The 5,631-nt window shown below is 45.6% G+C and overlaps 1 long non-coding RNA gene across 1 annotated transcript; it reads left to right on the top strand.

The window, feature by feature from the left end:
* Positions 1-356: 356 nt before the first annotated feature.
* Positions 357-5,177, top strand: LOC118970712 (uncharacterized). The gene is made up of 3 exons (XR_005058767.2): positions 357-1,116; positions 2,978-3,106; positions 4,437-5,177. It is a non-coding gene; the product is annotated as an uncharacterized lncRNA (long non-coding RNA).
* Positions 5,178-5,631: the final 454 nt, after the last annotated feature.

Below are 5,631 nucleotides of genomic sequence, written 5' to 3'. Positions count from 1 at the left end.
AACCACATTGCATAATTTAATTCAACAAATAATTATTAAATGCCAAGTCTAATAATGGTGAGACAACATCAGTGAAAAGAAAATGGGTCCTCCCAAGAGTACTTTCTAGTCTAGGTGCAGCTGTGGACCAATAAACAGACAATTACAATATAACTGCACATCAGTTGTCTGTCCAGTGATCATGGCTAAATATCTGTCAGTCAAAAGCACCATAAAAATTACTTCCCATAACTGTTTATATTTTGTGTACTCTAATGACATCTCACTAATTGTCACATTATCCCTCAACAACCAAAAATTCCTCCCCGGATTAAGGCTGATGCAGCAGCTGCTCCTGTCCCCACTCCCCCAACTCCAGCCTTTCCTTCCAACAGCCTCTGTTCTCACCCAGGCCAGGGTGCTGAGGCAGAGCTCTCCCCTTATAAATGTGAGAACTTACAAACATATTGATGAGAATGAACATGAAAACAATCAGTAGACCATTGTAAATGCAACCTGCACATTACAAGTAAGTGTGGAAAAGCAGCTAAATTTGCAGAGATTTAATTTCAGGTCTAGTTCTGTTTAGCTCACCTCATCAAGCTTACTTCAGAACCCAATTTTAATAAACTCTTACAGGAGTCCTAGCTCCAGGACCCCTGCAGGAGCCACTCCTCCCCCAGCCCAGGGTCCTCTGTGCCTAGGGTTCTCCAGGTGACAGTCCTTTGTTTTGCCTGCCTCCACTCAGAGTACAAGCCAGGGTTTCTCCCTCACCAAGGAGCTGCTGGTGATTCAGGCCCTTCTCTGGGTTTACTCAGAAAAAGACCTTGTTCCTTGACCTTCCATACTTCGTGAAAGAGCTAAACCCAAGCCAAGCACATAGCAGTCCTCTCCAGAGAACTACGGAAAATTCATGTGACCTCCCAGAGCCAGAGTTTCCTTCCAGGGAAACTGGGATTCAGCTGACTGCCTGCCTTCCTCCCTGTCCGGTTGTGAGGCTCAGAGCCTGCTGAAGAGGAAGTACAGCCCTGTGTACAGAGAGATGGGGGCTCTGCTAGCTCACCCACTCTCTGCCAGGATGCCTGCTTCCCTTTTCTCTGTGTTCACCCACGTCCTGGAGGCTCCACTGTGATCACAGTAAGTCAGGCTACTCTGCAGAGGGCCACAGCCACATATGCTTGTTTTTTGTTTTTGTTTGGTCTTGTTCTGTGTGAAACGACCCTGACACTTTCTCTTCCCACTTATTGCAAGCATCCCAGATATTTTAAATGGAATATTTGGTGCCCTCAACCTAGATTACAATCAGAAGAATAGAAACAAACTTCTATAAATCTACATAAGAATGAAGCCAATCTCAGTTGCTGGGGTCAGGACTGAAACCCCATGATCTCCCAGTTGCAACTGACACTTGAGACCACCCAGGCCAAGTCATCTACTTAACCAATAAAGAAACGGAGGCCTGACCACTGGCTACAGGTCACCCCACAAGTTACTGAAAAACAAGATCCAGGAATCACAATCTAATCTTCCCAGTCAGAGACTGAGGGTAATGACCAGGATTGTACCTTAAGATTAAAACTTCTTCTGTATGTATTTGCCTTTTTCTCTCATTGACTCTAATCAGAATGTCACATTTGGCAAATGAGGGAAATGAGGTCAAAGAAAGATAAATCACTTGTTCTAGTCTATCACCAATTTAGTGTCTGGGTTGTAACTGGAATCCTTGGACCAAAGTTTCCTAATACCTGTATCAACAGTAAATGGAAGGCTTGCTGGACTCTGGGGAAACACTGCTCTGGGCTACTTAAGGAACCCGGTGATTTCTGAGAAAGCCCTGGCATGTCAGATGTTACCACTGTTACACATCTTAGTTTGAAGTGAAGAAAGGCCTCTCTGGGCTGAGCTGAGGGCCAATCTACTCTTTAACATGATGGAAGGATCTAGCACAGCAATTCTCAAGGTGTGGTCCCTGGACAAGCAGCATCAGCACCAGCTTGGAATTTTTAGAAATGCAAATTTCCCAACTTCACCCCAGACCAACTGGATCAGATACCTTGGGAGTGGGGCCCACAATCTGTGTTTTAACAAAGCTTTTGGGGGGATCTGACACATGTTCAAGTTTGAGGACATCTACTCTAGAGCAGTGTTTGCAAATTTTGGGATCACTGCCCTCAGGATCTCCATAAGCAGCTTCTGAAATTGGTGATTTGGAGCTGCAAGAAAATGAAAGAAGCAAGGTTTACTCCTTCAATCAAGCTTTTCCCAAAGTGGTCTAATCTTACATATTATTAGGGACTTCTTGAAAAGACCAGTGTCCTGGTCCCTGCCCTGGGGGGATTCAGAATCAGAGTAGGAGAAAGTAGCTGAACCAGCAGGGGTCAGATGCAGACACAACCTCTTGGGAGGTGTGACCCACTCATGCAAACACACTTGAGAATTGCTGCCAGGGGTTGGCTGGGGGTGGGTGGGGGGTAGCTGTCTCACCTGAGGGTCTCAGCCCCAGGCAAATTCACTCTGGATTAGGTGAGACCTAAAAGTGACAATGGATCAGTCTTGGGGTAAAAGGGTTTATACTCAGCTTATCCTCATGGTGGCAGGCCAAGCACTAGAGTCCCATCTGCCTCAGGGCAAGTCTGCAGGTGGCAAGCCAGTCTCTACCTCTGGGCCTCTCCGCAGCCTTGCAGCCCCAGAGCACTGGGTGGAGCTCTTACGTAGAGTCAATAATAATGTATTACCCACACATGGGCAAGCCTACATCTGCGAGCACTCTGGTGCACAGTAGGCAAGCCAGTCAGGGTCAGGGGAGAATCCATTTACTCTACAGGGGCTCCATCAACCACTGGCTTACTTGTAATACCCACTTCAGCCCAACACCATCAACATCTAAGAGGGACTCTCTTGCTGGTCTTTCATCAGCAAATAAGTATGTTCTGTGTTTTTTAAGCCCAAGAGAGCACAAAATTTAAAATACAAATTCTGTCTCTGATTGTTTCTTAAGGTTAATTATGGATGGATCAGACAAGGAGCAGCCTCTAGAGACCCCTGAAAACAAAGTGTGCAGTCAGCATGGACAGAGGACTGTCAACCAACTGAGGAAGAAGGAGACTAACTGGGACAGGGCAAGAAGGTAAGGTGGGAGTAGGGCGGAGAAGCTGAGATCCCGTGGAAAATTGATAAGGGAGGATGCAGGCCCATTAGACTCAGGGGAGGGAGCTCAGCTTGGTGGTTAAACACCGACGTGGAATTTTGAGACTGCTTAGCTGAAGCCATAACTCTGTGCCTTTCTAACAGGCAGATGACTCCACCTTTTTGAGCCTCAGTTCCCCCATCGAAAAGTAGGACAATAATAGTCCCTCTCTTGAAGAGTCACAAGTAGCTAATGCAGTGAGGTGTAGGTGTTTTACCTCGGCAGCGGGTACAGTCACGCCAGTAGCCAGCAGCACCCAGTGAGTGGGGACCACTGTGACTGTAAACACCACCTTTTGGCAGAAATTATTCAACATAATATCTACTTTATCATCCTTTAGTCAACAGAAAGCCTGTACTCTTGTAGACCATTTCTATGATGAGAAATCCTATTTCTGACTTACTTTAAAACCAGGCACCACACATCAATAAACAACATTTCTACAACTCTTCATGTCTCATTGATGAATGAGAGACAGATCAGCAAGGAACTTACTCCTGAGGTGGTGAGGCCCAGCAGCCCTGGTGGGCACAGTGGGTACCCATGCCTCCCCTTTGGCTCAGTTAAAACTCGGCAAGACTTAATCCCAGGTGCACTTTCTGCTTGCAGCCCTCAGCTATACTAAGTGAGTTCCTCCTAAGAGTTCTCTCCATCCCCCTTATTCCTAAGGCTGGTTCCCTTTTCCCCATGTCAACTTACTACTCCAGGAAAAATAAGGTAAACTGATTAGATAAGAGAGAAGATTGACAAGGATTTTATTTTCTCTGGGAGACTCCTGAAATGTGGCAGGTCGGTGCTCTGACCTAGAATGGGTAATAGACTATTATCTGGTTAATGGGTTACTCTCCACCAGTGGTTCTCAAACTGGAGCACCCATCACAATCCCGTTATAATATCAATTGCTAGCCCCTCACCCCAAGAATGTTGAATTCAGTAGGTCTCAGGTGGGGCCTGAGAATTTGCCTCTCTCACAAGTTCCTGGGTAATGGTGACGCTGCTGGTTCCTGGACCACACTCTGAAGACTACTCTACATTTTGGAGAAGGAAACCATGACTTACCAGAGCTATATGTTACCACAGAAAAGTCAAATTGAAATTTACTCTTCCTCAATAGTTAATTGTAATGGGGGCTGGAAGGAAGCATAAATAATATCACTAAACAGACATTAGACACCTGATTATAGTCCTGGTCCTCACCACCAGTGCACAGGATTCAGCTTATTGCTTATGAGCATGACGGTCATCTAATAATTTTGTTTTTAATTTGCAGAGAACTTTGGTATCTAATATAATATGAGGGTACTTGTCATAAGAAAGAAACAAATCCTAACATTTTCAACAACATAGATGGAGCTGGAGGACATTATGCTCAGTGAAATAAGCCAGGTGGAGAAAGACAAGTGCCAAATGACTTCCCTCATTTGTGAAGTATAACAATGAAGCAAAACTGAAGGAACAAAATGGCAGCAGACTCACAGACTCCAAGAAGGAACTAGTGGTTACCAAAGGGAAGGGGTGGGGAGGGTGGGTGGGGAGGGAGAAGGAGACTGAGGGGTATTATGTTTAGTACACATGGTGTGGGGGATCACGGGGAGAACAGTGTAGCACAGAGAAGGCACATAGTGGATCTGTGGCATCTTGCTGCACTGATGGACAGTGACTGCATTGGGGTATGGGTGGGGACTTGATAATATAGGTAAATGTAGTAACCACATTGTTTTTTCATGTGAAACCTTCATAAGAGTGTATATCAATAATACCCTAATAAAAAATTTAAATATATATATATATATATATGAGGGCACTTGAATGGCCCATTGACCCAAAAGCATCTCCCACTTTATAAGAAATCTCCAACATTAGAATCACTAAGTCAGGGATGGTGTATCTGGAACTATACAGGAAACTCAGCAAGGAGCCCGGAGTTCCTTTTGCTTTCTTCTCTATTTAGCCTGGAAACACTGTTAAATTAGTTTGTTGGCATTTTGGGGCTGATAGTGAGATGCAAAGTTCTGTGGGTAGGACCATGTCTAAACCCCCACCCCCACCTTGCCCACCCACCCCAGCCAGGGGAGGCTGAGATAGGCAAGGAGGCAGCCTGAAGACTTGGGTGTGAGGGTGGCTGCCCAAGGACAAAAGAGGAAAGAGATACTAAAATAAGATCACAAGGGAGGTATTTGGGGTACCTGCTTTTGTGTACCTCCATTTTGATTACCAAGGGGGTTTCTGAGAGGCAAAAGAGAGGAGTAAAGATGAGAGGAAAACAGTTCCTGGATGCTCCAAAGGGAAGTCGGCAGAAACATTAATGACTTGGCTCCTGACCAGCTGTGTTTAATCCACAAGAGCCTCATCTCTCCCTCGCGCATTGTCCCAGTTCTTGCACTGTACCCAGGAAGGCATGCTTTCAGTATAGGTCATTCCACAAGGAGGCCGGGTCACTTATTTCGGGAAGGATGTGGTTCAGG

The sequence above is a fragment of the Manis javanica genome, chromosome 1 (assembly GCF_040802235.1).
Source record: "Manis javanica isolate MJ-LG chromosome 1, MJ_LKY, whole genome shotgun sequence".
NCBI classification, from domain to species: Eukaryota; Metazoa; Chordata; class Mammalia; order Pholidota; family Manidae; genus Manis; species Manis javanica.
This window is presented reverse-complemented; position numbering and strand designations above follow the sequence as displayed.